We start from the raw sequence: 15,893 nt of genomic DNA, 5'->3' as shown, positions 1-15,893 counted from the left end.
GAGCTTTGTGGAGAGGATCATGTTGAGAGCTTTATGGAGAAGATCATGGATCTTGAAATGATCCACAATATTGTAATTTCCTCTATAAATTGTAGCCTTTGGGCATTGAAAAGAGGCGACCATTAGAATGAAGATCTGGCTAGCCAAGGCGCCAATAGATGCTATACCACAAGCTTCTTCAGTTTGCAGTGGAAGCGAGGATGAGTTGAGTTTGTGGGCTCATAATCCATAGGTCCTAGGATTGGGACCATAAGAAAACTTGAAATGATAGACCCCCATAAATCGTTTGCATCAAGTGGTATCAGAGTGCAGAAGATTCCTGCGTGTAGTTTGGAGGAGAAGCAACAAAAGAAGGTACAAGTGATTGAAGATATGGTAAGAGATTTGTTTTCTCTATGTAGGTGACAACAAAGGAAGGTGAGAAGATTTGCAACAACCTAGAGAAAGGAGTGCTCGAAGGGTTATAGAGAAGAGAACCAGAAAGATGCCAAAAGCCAAACTCAGGGGAAAGTTTGGTGAGGTATCGTATAGCAAGGTGGAGACTTGTTACTGCAAAGGCGAGTTTTGTTGAGAAATTTAGGGTAGCTTATGGATTAAGTTTTTTAGGTAAATTTCTCTTAGACTTTGACATTTTCTTGTGATTACTCTTTTCTACTTTTTAGTTCCTCTTTCAATTTATTGTGTTCCTTTCATCAAGAAGAATGCCAAACAATGAAGATCACAGCAAGGGACACAAGATGTAGGCACTCAGCGAGGGAAAAGCCCCTCCTTGAAGGGGAAACCCAGTCAAACCTTTTCTTCAATAAAATCATATCAAGTTGTAACAATCCAAGACCCTTTGACTTCGACCAAGACTTCCCTCCATCCCTCAAGTCGTTTATGCAGATAATTCACAAGTCAACATCAATTAGGTTTTCGTTCCTTTTGTCATCCTGTAGCTTTAGTTCAAGTAACCTTACTTCAGTTCTGTACTCAGAGTATATATCAGTCTTGTAACAGTATTGATATTCCATCGTGCAACAATATTATACTTCAGTTCTGCAACAATACTTTACTTTAACCATGAAACAATACTACCATTTGGTTCTTTCTGTAGCCTTGAGACTTTCGTTTGTCTTTTGTAATCTTGAGAATTTTGGCTTCTTTAGGATAGTAGATTTCTCCTTGTAAATACTGAAAGACTTCACATCCTTTTCCTTTCTGAGAAATTGCAGATCGAATTACATGTTTTTCCGCTGCCCAAATAAGGTCGAACACTAGGGTATATATAGTGGTTTGTCACTATACTTGAAGGCCGACATGAACAGTAGGCAAAGCCGACTTTGGGAGTTGGTTTTTGTAGATGATGAAACCGACTTGAAGGATGGAGGCTTGTCATACACTTCGACTCAAAACATATTTTTCTTCTTTGACATAAGAAGATATTTTACATAATAATTTTGACTTTGACTCAATAAAAATTCCTAGAGCACACCATGGGTGCTATGACCTAATGATTATTGATCCAAGCATGAAACCCATGCTTTAATGAGTCAATAATTTTTTTTTATAAATAATTTTCTTTTTCATGACTCAAATATAATTATGATGACCGACACTAGTTATATTCTTCAACACTCCCTCTTAACTAGGAAGGTATTCATAATTATATATATATATATATATATATATATATATATATATATATATATATATACAGAGGTAGATGGAAGATCTCAAAATGATATGATCTATGAAGAGTCACAGCACAAACATGGTGCCATAGATTAGATACCTGACCAGGGTACTCTAATTGGGTGGGACTAAGAGGAACTCAAGCTTTAGCCATTCTAGGTACCATCAGGGTTATAAGCTTTATCACCAACCCAGGGATCTAGGTGCGTATCCAAGGTCGGAGCTCCATGACCAACGCCACCCTCCCTACTTCGGGATCTAGACATCAACACATAGGCCGACCAGATGTCCTCCACAGCAACAAGACTATGGCATGTTGAATTTAATGTAAAAATACACAAGAGGTATTTGTAATAATGATTTATTATATATAAGATGTACAAGTGATGTTGAATGTTACAATGAAGACCCGCATATATACTATGCAGGTGTCCTTTCACTATTGGGCATGTATTTTAGTCATGCCTTTTCAATTAACTAATGACTATTGAACATAATCATTACTTGATATTTAGTATTTACATTTATTTAATTTTATATAATTCATATTTGTAACATTGCCTTCCTCTTCGAAAATCTTTGCCCTCAAAGCTTAATTTCCGACAATTTTCTTCACCTTTGTGTTTGTCATCGTAGCATATGTAATTCGTCACTAGTACTTTAGCTTGTAGAATTCTTTGGTGATGCTATTTTGAAACTAGGGTTTTATTCCTTTTTTTTATAAATAAATATATTAATATCCAACTATATTAAAATATAGTTTTTTATTGAATAATTATAACTATTAGTTATATAATAATTATAATTAAATTAGTTATAATCAGTGTTGATAATATCGGTATCGGGAAAATATCGGCGAGGGTCCGGAAAATATCTTATCGGCAATATCGGTGCAAATATCGGCAAATATCGGCAAGCATAAAAAATGCATAATATATTCATTTTTTTTCAGATTTCTAAACATATAAAGCAATAACAACATGAACTAAACACATTGGCACATAAATATGAAGAAGGCATTGATATATATGATGTCAAATAGAAATGATACATCAAACTTCAAAGGCGATACCAAATCCTGCTGATCCCTGATAATTGTCCAATCAAGGACTCAAACAAAATAACATCACATATCCTACTGATCCCTGATAGTGATAAATTGATAATTGTCCAATCAAGGACTCAAACAAAATAACATCACATATCCTGCTGATCCCTGATAGTGATAACTGTCCAATCAAGGACTCAAACAAAACAACATCACATATATAAAACTTTAAAAGTATTTCATCATCATGAGTTATAAACTTTATATGTAGCAAAAGTTGCAAAACAAATAAAACTAGCAGCTATCTATCTGAGACCATTGGCCTCTCCCTAGCAGCTTTCTTTCTGTCTTGTTCAGCAATTGCTTCACGAGCTTTTTGTATAACCTCTGCACTTGAAACCATACAAGGCATCACATCTGCATCATACGCAGAGAGTTTAGCCAGATGGTATTTCAATCGTGTAATCCCTCCTGACATCTTGGTCCCACACAAGTTGCATGATATATATGCCTGATTTGCCCCACCAACAGCCTCCCCATACTCCCAAAATGGGTCCAAGGCTTTTGGCATATTTGACATTTGTAGTGAACTAATTCAAACCTAGGGCACAAAAAAAACAAAAAATTGGCATTAAATGAGTATAACTATACAGTGCCCAGCAAACACTCAAGAAACTATTTTAATTTTTAAAGCAACATCTTCATGTTCAGAATTTAAACAACAAAAGCAAGCATAAAAAATGCATAATATATTCATTTTTTTCAGATTTTTAAACATATAAAGCAATAACAACATGAAATAAACACATTGGCACATAAATATGAAGAAAACACTGATATATATGATGTCAAATAGAAATGATATATCAAAGGCGATACCAAATCGTGCTAATCCCTGATAATTGTCCATTCAAGGACTCAAATGTGGAGAACCAATACAAAATAACATCACATATAATAATAAAAGTATCTCATCATCATGAGTTACATGTAGCATAACAAATAAAACTAGCAGCTATCTATCTACTGCCCTCTCCCCCTTTTACGGGAAAACATGATGGGCTGTTTGCCAGGCCTGCCCCTAGTAGTAGAAGGCCCTGACACTGCCTCTGCACCTAATGTCAAATAATGAGTGCTAGGCATGGAGCTATGCTCTCCTATATCTATAGCAGATGGTGTTGATGCTGATGCTCCCGCAGTGTCCTCCTCCTCCTGCTCCTCCTGCTCCTCCTCTAAGTGCTGCTGCTCCTCTGACTCCGAGTCCTCCTCTTGCTGCCCCTGCTCTAATGGATCATCTGCCATTGGCTCTAACCATGAAGGTGACTCCTCCAATATGGGCTCCTGAGACTCCACCCTCCACGGAGACAATACATCAATATTGTCTAAGGAAATGGCATCTGGATCCACTGGTGATTCTATTTGCCTCACTCGAAGTCGGATGTTGTAATGCACATACACCAAATCGTTGAGGCGTGCGAACTCCAACCTGTAAGAGTGTCAAAAAAAGTAATGAGTCTTGACTCTTGACTCTTGACACTTGAAGGTCATAAATTAAAAATTAAAAATTACAATAAGTGTAATTGCTCAACTGAAGGCTTGAGTTCAAAGTTATACCTGTTGCGCTTTTTGGCGTGTATTTTCTCAAATACACTCCAATTGCGCTCACACCCTGAAGAGCTACATGTTTGACTCAAGATTCATATAGCCAATTTTTGCAAATTTGGTACCCTTGCACCATAGCTTCGCCACCAAAGATCTACAACAAAATAATGAAATAAAAAATTCAAAAACTTAAAAGTTAAAAGTTAAAACATAATTAAATTCAAATTTCTAATTTCTAATGAGTGATGACTTGTCACTTACGTGGCATGAAGAGGGCCCTTTCCTTAATGGCATCATCAAAGCCAAATAGGCCAACACAATCCTGATAACTCTGTACCTCGCGCTTGATTTTGCTACGAAGCTCAGAATCAGGTACCATCCTCTGAATACAGGAATGGAGCCCTTCCATCACCTCGCCATCAAAATCAAAGTTGCATTTGTATGCAAATGCAGGGTTGAGGAAGAGTGCTGCTGCATGAATGGGTCGATGAAGCATCCCTGTCCACCGACTATCGATCACATCCCATAACATCATCTGCCTATTAAGGCCAGCAGAACCCTTGTCTGCATAATAGGAACGAATGGCCTCCTTGGCCCTATCCATGCCCTCATACAAATAAGGCATTGCAGGCTTCTCTCCATCCACCAATCTAAGAACCTTTACTATAGGTTCGCTAACTGCACATGCTTCTTGTACTCCACGCCAAAATGTCTCAGAGTACACCATTTTTGCAATGGCTCTCCCATCAGGTCTCCTGCTGTATCTACAATTACGCCAATCATCAGACACAAACATTTGCTTCAACTCGAACTGACATCGAAGCAAAGACTGAAGAGTAATAAAGGTTGTGGCAAAACGTGTGATGGCAGGACGCCGCAACTCCTTGTTTCTAGTGAACCTCCTCATAAGGCTAAGAACAAAAGCATGGTTATAAATAAACTTGGGGATGCTCCTAGCCATATCAACTGCCTCCTTGATGAAGGAGAGTTTCCCCATATCCTCAAGCAACAAATCAAGACAATGCGCTGCCCATGGAGTCCAGAACAATGTGGGATGCCTCTCCATAAGCATTCTGTCGGCAGACACATAATTAGCTGCATTGTCTGTTATGACTTGCACCACATTCTGCACACCAATCTCCTGAATGAACCCATCTAACAACTCACATATCGTTGCTGCATCTTTGATATGTTCTGATGCATCCAACGATTTAATAAACATGGTACCTTTAGGACAATGTACCAAGAAATTTAGAAGGGTCCTACCCTTCCTATCTGTCCAACCATCAGACATCACTGTGCATCCAGTGACTTCCCATGTCTTTTTCAACTCCGCCAATCTAGAGTTGATGTCCTGTTTTTCTGCTTGAAGAATTGGCCCCCGCAACTCCTCATATGTGGCACTTTTGTACCCTGGGCCCACAACAGCAATAGCATCACACATTGGTTGCCAAAATGGATTGGTTTTTGTGATGCTGAGAGGTAAGTCGCTCCAAAAAATACACCTCCCCATGACTCTATCTGCTTCTTGCTTCTCCTTTTTTTTAACAAGCGATTTTATGCCAGGTTGTGCTCCAGCTCCTGTTCGTGGAACAAAAAATGATGACCTCGCATTCACACTAGCAGTAGCGCTAGCATGTGATGGTGTGCCAGTTGTGGAGCCCCTCCCACTAGGGCCAGTAGGGCCACTACAATCAACATCAAAATCAGGAGAAGATATCCCGAAAGATCTACCTGCACGTTCAGCTTTGTTTCTTTCCGCCTCTTCCTTCTTTCTGTCCTTTTCTTCAATTGCCTCAAGAGCTTTTCGTATAAGCTCTGGACTAGAAACTTCACAAATGCCAACATCATGTCCAGTGAGTCTAGCAAGATGGTATTTCAGTCGTGTAACCCCACCTGTCATCTTGGTCCCACACAATTTGCATGCAAGATATGCACGATTTGTCCCACCATCAGGGATCCCATACTCCCAAAATGGGTCCAAGTTTTTTGGCATATTTGTATTTTGTAGTGGGCTAACTCAAAAGGAAACCTACAGCACCAAAAAAAATTTGGAATTAGTAACTTAATAAGTAATATATAACCCTTGTTTTTTTAATATATAAAATTCTTAAGAAAATGACAGTTAAAACTTAAAACTTAATTTGTTTAACTGTCAGTCCTTGCTGCCCAGACTTGTCAAGGTCTTGTTCAACACTGCTTAATTCAGTTATACGTTAAATCACAGCAAGGATAGCTTGCTGTAATTATGTTTTTAGTAGAGAAACTGTATATCTTTCTTGATTTCAGTGCATTTAAAATTTTAAAAACTAAAAACATTAAAAATACACAAAATAAAAATAAAAAATAAAAACATTTAAAATTAGTCTAGACTCTAAAATTTAACCCATCACCATCAACAGTTAACTAGAGTACACGTACAAATATATCCATAATTTAAGGAAAATAGTGATAACTAATTTCTCCACATAAATCAGACAGATACCTGCTGCCAGAAAAATATGAATTCTCTGTCTGGAGACTTGATATGTAAAAATAGTAGCACAAAATTGCAGTGCTAAAGAAGAAACTATAAAGGTGCTAACAAAATGAATGCTGGATCAACACAGTACTCAGATAGCCAAAACAAACTATTATAGACTTCAAAAAAATATAGAGAGGTTACTTGCATTTTAGTTGGAGCAGTGAAAAGCAAAGATTAGATTGCAAGATTCAAGGATTCACTCATAGCGAAGTAGTCTGTTGGGACTCTAAATGGCATAAAGATTCACAACTATGACACTGTGATGAAAATCGCAGGTATAAGGCCTCAGATAATATGAGGGGTAACAGAACCCATTCACACCAATAAGCTGTCACCTTGTGTATGGAAATAGAAAGTACTGCCCCATACAAACGACACAATTTCCCATAGTCACTAAATTATCATACCACCCTACATTATTTATTAAAGACAACGATTACAGTCTTTTGGGGAAGCGTTCGTGGATTCCTGACGGTTATATAGTGGTAGCGGTGATTAAAACGAAAACTGGTAGTATTAAACGCATATGGTAGCGGATTGCAGAGACTGTAGGGCCACAGACAGCGTGGTATGAACTATGAAGTTATGAACTATATGCAACAGAGCATAAATGATAAAAGTTAAAACACAGTTGTATGGAGGTGTTTTTGTAAACCAGCATTTGTATATACAGTAAACGCAGCGGTATCACTGTGGAGCAGTGAAGACGATGTCGGATTCATACCTTTTCTTGGCAGCCAAACGGTAAACCCTCCTTCGCAGCGACCGACCGGTTCCGTCTCACTCTCCAGCTCTCACGAAAACAAAATGACGTGCATCAAAAACTCAAAAACCATTTTATAAGTCGATTTTCCCTAACCGGCGATATTTACCATCGTCTCACGATATTTTCTAAAATATCGCCGAAATATCGGAAATCGCGCGAGAAATTCAAAACATGAAAATATCGCGATTTTTTGGGGGCGATATTTCGGCTCAAAGGAAATATCGCGATATTTGCGAAAATCGCCGATATTTCGGCGATATTATCAACACTGGTTATAATTATTAATTATAATTAATATTATATAGCTCACGTAATTAACAAAGCTGATCGATGTAACCATTGACTTAGCGTTTAGGAATAAGCCGAATTGTGACGGTTGACCTGGCGTTTAGAAATAAGTGGACCGGCCGGAATGTTATTGTCGGCGGTCGGGAAGTGGACAGAGGTTAGCGTACGTAGCAATGGTGCGGACCAGGAAAACGATGTGGGTGATTCGCTACTGCCAGTGGAATGATGGCGGCCGGAGCAGCAGGAGCCGTGGTCGGAACTGTTGGTGGTGTCGGAGGTAGAGTTGTCTGAGTGGACGGGGGAAACACGGTACACCCATCATGTGGTTGGGTGGAGTATGTGGGCAGTGTGTCTGGAAAGTTGCGCAAGGTAGGGAAAAGTTTCCCGAATGGCATTTTCACCAAATCATCTTGACAGTACTTGAGCAGTGCCAGTCCTACCTTGAAAGCAATTTTAATACCCTCATACAGAAAAACATCCCAAATGCGAAGGGCTAAAGGAAAAGGGAGTGAATTGGAGAAAAGGGCTACAAACCACTGGCTTGCATACATGCCTGGATTGATGATTTCCTGATCAAAATATGTGCCTAGCTTTGGCAATAGTTGGAGAAAAGGTATTGCTGCACAAGGGGCAATTTGGGCAAATATAGTCCTTGCATTGGTTCATTAACTGCACCTTTCAACATGGCAACAAGCAACCAAAATGCATCCTCCTCACTCATGTAAAGAAGAAGCAAATCTGCAACAAACCCCATGCGCTGCACATAGCCCACTTCTGTATCATAGACAGAATAGGCCTTTAGAACATTGTATAGAGACATCTGTCCTTGGCCATGCATCTGTTTATAGAACACATGGGATGGAGAAGTGCGAGAAATATCTCTAATGATATCCAATTCAGAAGTTGATGTCCCATACAATACCAGTTGGTTGTATATTCCTCTGTTTTGCAGCAACAAGTTTCTACTGCCTGATATGAGTTGCCAAACCAAACTGCTTAGGCAATCTGGAATACCCTTTCTGATACGCCTTTTTACAACATTTGGTTTTTCCCTAGCAAATTCCTTCCCGTAATGAAACATAGGCAACAGGGTTGAACTGATGCTTAGTGGAGGAGCGCGATCATACGGACGCGTCTGTTTGAAAATATATGTAATTGTACAGACCCCACTGTTTGCCAGTGTGCTTGCAGAGTGGGTTATTTTTGTACATATGCGTTAGTTGTTTAATTGCAGGGGAAAAAAAGGTTGATGGTGGCACTAAGGGTTGTGGGTGGCATCAACAACAAGGTTTATGATACCATTGTAACGAACAACGGTTGCAGTCAGAGAAGTGCTAGCGACTGGAAATGACAATGCTGTGAACTGAGGTTGTCATTTATTAGTGATGGGACTATCTGTCAGTGTATTTAGCAACGACAAATGCGTTGGTGTGAGAAGGTTGGTTGTACGATGAAAGAGAAGATCAACTGCGGTAACAAAGAAAGATGGTTGGCGGACGATGGCGGGGAGCGGGTGCAAAGCAGTCGATGGTCGAATGAAGTATGTTGTTGTGTTGTTTTTTGTTTTTTAAATATATATATTGTTTAATTTTTTTTTTCCTTTTAATATAGAACGATTTTTTTTTAATATTTTTTTTCCTTCCTGTTTTTTTAATTATTTTTTCTTCTTTCTATATATTTATATAATCTCTTTTTCTTCAATGATTTTTTCTATAGTTTATTCGGTTTTTTTTTCCTTTAAATTCAGCTATTTTCTTAAATGGTCAAAAACCCTTTTTTTTTTCTTAATGGCCAAGGGCCAATTGGCAAAAATGGAGAAACTCCAATTTGTGTAGTGAATGCTTCAGTTTCGATGACAATAAAGCAATGTTCCATGGAGACACATCCCCCAGGGTTGGGTGCACGCACCCCTCATACCCGGGATGGGGAGTCTCTTGGGGGTGCGTTTCCCCATGCACCCTTTTTGGGGAGTCTTGGGGAGACGCAAGGGGGTGCGTTTCCCAGTGTGGGAGTCTAGACTCCCCAAAAGGGGTGCGTCTGGGCGTCCCCCTTCAGTGTGGGAGTCTAGACTCCCCAAAAAGGGTGTCTCTGGGCATCCCCCTTCAAAAAGTGTGGGAGCCTAGACTCCCAAAAAGGGTGTGTTTGGGCGTGCCCCTTCAAAAAGGGTGCTTATGGGCGTCCCCCTTTAAATTTGTCTAATAAGACCCAAATTAAAAAATAAAAAATCAAAACAATTAAAAAAAAATTAAAATTAAAACCAAATAGAACCAAAAAATATTAAATAACTAAAAGTCTAAAACCTAGGTTCAAACTTTGAGTTATATAAATTTTGTGTTCAAACTTTGAAAATATACTACTATGTTTTGCTTTCAATTTAGATTCTAGAATTATGAATGATGAATTTAATTTTTAAATCAATGTAGATTGTAGAATGATGAATGATATGGATCAATGTATTTGAATATTTCATTACTGATTTTTATTTATTTTTATCGAATCTCATGGAATGTATGAATACTTCAATAATGAGACTTGAATATGTCATATGAATGATGTATGCATCAAAATGAATGATGAGATGGATCAGTGATTCAGTTGTCTATTCAATATTTTTTATGCTTTCATTATTGAACAATGAACAATGAATATGAACTTGAATTATATATATATATATATATATATATACATATATATATATATAGATCTATATATATATATATATGTACCTCAACGTCTCCCCGCACCCCTGAAATTTCCCTAAAATTTGAGGGTACTCCCACACGTCCCCCCTGTGTGTCTCCCTGCAACCCGCGTCTCCCCGCACCAGAGTCTTGGTGGAACATTGCAATAAAGTTGACGAAGGATTGATGGCCAAAGGCCGAAATCGAAGAACGTTCTCTGATACCAATGTAACGAACAAAGCTCGTTCTTCAGTTTAAATACTCCAGAAGACTTGGAATACACAGATCTCGATTGAGATACAAGATTATATATTGAGTGTATGAATAAGAATGATGATACAATTGGGGATGAGGGTCTTGTATATATAGCCAGGAAGTACCCTTTCACGAAAAGTCATGTCTATAGAGACATGCCTCTTTCTTTAATTAGTTAAACGAAGAGGCATGTCTCTACAGACATGACTCTTCGTGAAAGGGTACTTCCTGGCTATATATACAGGACCCTCATCCCCAATTGTATCATCATTCTTATTCATACATTTAATATATAATCTTGTATCTCAATGGAGATCTACATATTCCAAGTCTTCTGGAGTATTTAAATTGAAGAATGAACTTCGTTCATTACATTGATATCAGAGAATGTTCTCCGATTCTGGCCTTTATCCTTCGTCAACTTTGTTGTTATAGAAACTGAAGCATTTGCTACACAAATTGGAGTTTCTCCATTTTTGCCAATTGGCCCTTGGCCATAAAAAAAAGGGGCTTTTGGCCATTTAAGAAAATAATTGAATTTAAAAGAAAAAAATTGAAAAAATTCTAGAAAAAATCATTAAAAAAAAGAAATTATATAAATATATAGAAAGAAGAAAAAATAATTAAAAAAAACGGGAAGAAAAAAAATATAAAAAAAATAGGGGTTAAAAAAAGAAAAGCGTTGTATATTAAAAGGATTTTTTTTTAAAACAATATATATATTAAAAAAAAAAACAACACAGCAATGTACCTCATTCGACTTCCGACCGCTTTGCATCCACTCCCCATCATCGTCCGCCAACCATCATTCTCTGTTACTGTAGCTGATCTTCTCTTCCGCTGCACAACCAACCTTCTCACACCAATGCATCCACTGTCGCTAAATAGACTGATAGATAGCCGCATCACTGATAAACGACAACCTCAGTTCACAACGCTATCATCTCCAGTCGCTAGAACTTCTCTGACTGCAACCGTTGTTCGTTACAGTAGTATCATAAACCTTGTTGCTGCTGCCACCCGCAACCCTTACTGCCACCATCAATCATTTTTCCCCCTGCAATTAAATGACTAACACGTCTGTACAACAATAACCCACTCTGCAAGTTTACTGGACCCTTACTACCACCATCAATCATTTTTATCCCTGCAATTAAATGACTAACACGTCTGTACAACAATAACCCACTCTACAAGTTTACTGGTAAACAATGGGGTTTGTAGAATTACGTATATTTTCAAACAAATGCGTCCATACGATCGCGCTCTCCACTAAGCATCGATGCAACCCTGTTGCCTATGTTTCATTACTGGGAAGGAATTTGCCAAGAAAAAACCAAATGTTGTAAAAAGGCGTATCAGAAAGGGTATTCCAGATTGCCTAAAGAGTCTGGTTTGGCAATTCATATCAGGCAATAGAGACATGTTGCTGCAAAACAAAGGAGTATATGACCAACTGGTATTGTATGAGACACCAGATTCTGAAGAGGATATCATTAGAGATATTTCTCGCACTTTTCCAACCCATGTGTTCTATAAACAGATGCATGGCTAGGGACATATGTCTCTATACAATGTTCTAAATGCCTATTCTGTCTATGATAAAGAAGTGGACTCTGTGCAGCGCATGGGGTTTGTTGCAGACTTGCTTCTTCTTTACATGAGTGAGGAGGATGCATTTTGGTTGCTTGTTGCCATGTTGAAAGGTGCAGTTAATGAACCAATGTAAGGACTATATTTGCCCGGATTGCCCCTTGTGCAACAATACCTTTTCCAATTTGAAAAACTGTTAAAGGAGCATTTGCCAGAGCTAGGCATACATTTTGATCAGGAAATGATCAATCCAGGCATGTGTGCAAGCCAGTGGTTTGTAGCCCTTTTCTTCAATTCGCTCCCTTTTCCTTTAAACCTTCGCATTTGGGATGTTTTTCTGTATGAGGGTATTAAAATTGTTTTCAAGGTAGGACTGGCACCGCTCAAGTACTGTCAAGATGATTTCGAGAAACTTTTTTCTCGAATGGCAATTTCACCAAATCATCTTGACAATACTTGAGCAGTGCCAGTCCTACCTTGAAAACAATTTTAATACCCTCATACAGAAAAACATCCTTTTCCTTTCTGAGAAATTGCAGATCGAATCACATGTCTTTTCGCTGCCCAAATAAGGTCAAACACTAGGGTATATATAGTGGTTTGTCACTATACTTGAACGCCGACATGAATAGTAGGCAAAGTTGACTTTGGGAGTTGGTTTTTGTAGATGATGAAGCTGACTTGAAGGATGGAGGCTTGTCATACACTTTGACTCAAAACTTTTTTTGCTTCTTTGACATAAGAAGATATTTTACATAATAATTTTGACTTTGACTCAATAAAAATTTCTAGAGCACAACATGGGTGCTATGATCCAATGGTCATTGACCCAAGCATCAAACCCATGGAAGATCTCAAAATGATATGATCTATGAAGACTCATAGCACACACGGTGCTATAGATTAGATACCTTACCATGCTACTCTAATTGGGTGGGACTAGATGAAATCAAGCTTTAGCCATTCTAGGTACCATCAGGCTTTTAAGCTCTATCACCAACCAAGGGATCTAGGTGCGTATCCAAGGTTGGAGCTCCAAGACCATCGCCACCCTCCCTACTTCGGGATCTAGACATCAACACATAGGCCGACCAGATGTCCTCCTAGACATTTTGTATTACACACAATGCCTCATCTCTCCTTAATTCAAATATATCTATCAATCCAAGCATGCTTCAAACATTCAAATTTTTTACAGAGAGATCCTGCACAATCACAACTCCAATCAGTGATAAATCTTGGAGTATATATACCAGTAAACACAAACCTTCGGGGTCCTTAATCATTCTGATGCTACTCATAATATTATCAACTCTGTCAGAAGCTTTCTTTCATTTCTTTAGTAGCACCAAATACCGCCTCAGTACTTTCTCAAATCTTTTGTTTGCACATCCATCTGTAGTACTTTTATTCATTCTCTGATTTCATTCTTTCTTCAAGGTATTTATCATGACTGTCATAATATGCCCTCCCTCTCAACTAAGGAGATGTACCCTTTTCTTCTAACCATGCTCCCTCTCAACTTAGGGAGAACAATAGTATCAGATATACTTCAATCTTTCGAGGCTTCATTCTTTCTCATGGCATCAAGGTCATCTTGATCATCATCATGCTCATCATTATTATCATCTTCAATTACAAACATCTTCAACATCTTGAAGATCATGTACCTGCAAAACCTTTAATAGCAAGTACAACCAAATACAAATATACAGAAGCATGAAGTCAATTACAATGGAAGCATCAAAGCATTCAAACTTTAGACATCAGATACCTAAACTTGGTTAGGTTCATAATTCATATCTCTATTCATACTAGACTTCAACTTCTTGCTAGGGTTTTGTCATAAGCCCTAGACTCCATCTTCGAGATACAAAACCTTAGATCAATCATAGAACTATACATACAATATGGTTTATGACAAACTCTACTAGGGTTTGTTGCAAACCCAAAACTAAATTATATCAATATACTTCTAGGGTTTCATTATCATGCCCTAGAATATCAATCTTTACTAGATAAACCCTAAATCAAGACATCAAGACAATTTTGACCAGGCTAGGGTTTTGATCATACAGACAAATATACACCTAGGGTTTCATTCCTAGGAAATTACTAAGGTTATTGCAAGGGTTTTATTCATAAACCCTAATTTACTAAACCCCAAAAATCTAGTGTTTCATAACATAGACATTAAAAGCGAATCCTAAAGGGCTGGGGTTTTTATCAAGACATTATCCAAACCCTAAACTTCAAAAGAACAGGGTTTCATCAAATATCCTGGACTTCATCAATAACCCTTAAGTAGACAAGGGTTTCAATATTAACATCTGTTACTGCTCAAACTAGCAGGGGTCCTAAAAGGGGATCCTTGAAGGGTTACCACTAGGCTAAGGGCAACAATGGAGCAATAGCCCACTGTCACCTCAGCTAAGGCTCCCTACTCTTTACGGATTTTCATTGCTGGGAGGAGACGTGTTATTATAAGGATCACAAAATAGATGGACCAATGATATGGCGAAGGGTGATCCTGGAGGCCTATTCACAGGAGAGGGTCAAACATTTGGCTTGCTTGTCTTTGGAAGACAAGATGGAAAGCTCTTTAGGAAGGGCTTGGGAAAAATTTCTAGGGTTAGGTTTTGAGTATGTGTCTTATAAAGGAGATCCCTAAGTCCTAGAATTCTTGTGGAAACTTGGGTTCCAGGTGTTCTTTGAAGAATTAACCTTGATAATGCATGGGACCACACAAGTCCAAGTGGACCCGAGGTTCGGTTAAGGGGATAGGATTTAGCAACCAATGATATGCTTGACCTAATTAGGGAGGGGAAAGTGATCAAAGTATGAATTTTCAATGAAAGGCAATGCAAGGATCTTAGTGAGGTTTCTAGCCTAAGGGAAACTGAAGGAAAGAATTTTCCTTCGAGCTAGGGCTTGCGATATCTCAAGGTCCCATCGTCAGAATCTCTTGAAATTTGGAGGGCTTCTTGAGGACACACCTGCATAGTTGTGGACCAAAAATCAAAGTATTCAGATGGCTAGATCGTGAGATAATTGATGCCCTAGGTGACCTAGAGGAGTAGACTTAGAGAAGAGGAAAGGGGAGAAGTAAAATAGGTTTAAGGTGATCACCTTTGGGTGGACTAGTGCCTAATACTTTGGGGAGATTAGAGTCAGGTAGAATTATGACTATGGACCTTTGAATTTTCTAGGTCAAGGAGGCATCAAAGACAACTTTGCTTGACGTTAAGGCCACAACAAAAACAACTTCAAAGACTTTATACTTCAATTGCAAGGTAAATGGCTTGTCAAGATGAATTTCAGTAATGAAACATCCCTAGGAACATTCATTCATTATACATGGCCCATACATGAAGCATTCACTATCCAGAAACAAAATTTCCACAACTTCACATAAGAGATGCAACAAATAAGCCCTAGTATAGCAAAATCCCAACAACAATG

General features: G+C 38.3%; 1 protein-coding gene and 2 pseudogenes across 1 annotated transcript in view; 2 read left to right on the top strand and 1 right to left on the bottom strand.

Moving 5' to 3' along the window:
- Window positions 1-15,893, top strand: part of RECQL3 (DEAD/DEAH box RNA helicase family protein) — a 441,760-nt gene that overhangs the window by 202,536 nt on the left and 223,331 nt on the right. The gene's annotated exons all lie outside the window — the stretch shown is intronic.
- Window positions 8,061-8,983, bottom strand: LOC149175005 (uncharacterized; annotated as a pseudogene).
- Window positions 12,121-12,891, top strand: LOC149175004 (uncharacterized; annotated as a pseudogene).

The sequence above is a fragment of the Pinus tabuliformis genome, chromosome 4_1, assembly GCF_031772625.1.
Source record: "Pinus tabuliformis cultivar Carrire ecotype Pingquan chromosome 4_1, CPIR1, whole genome shotgun sequence".
NCBI lineage: Eukaryota > Viridiplantae > Streptophyta > Pinopsida > Pinales > Pinaceae > Pinus > Pinus tabuliformis.
Note: the sequence above shows the minus strand (reverse complement) of the source record. Positions and strands in the feature narration are given on the sequence as shown.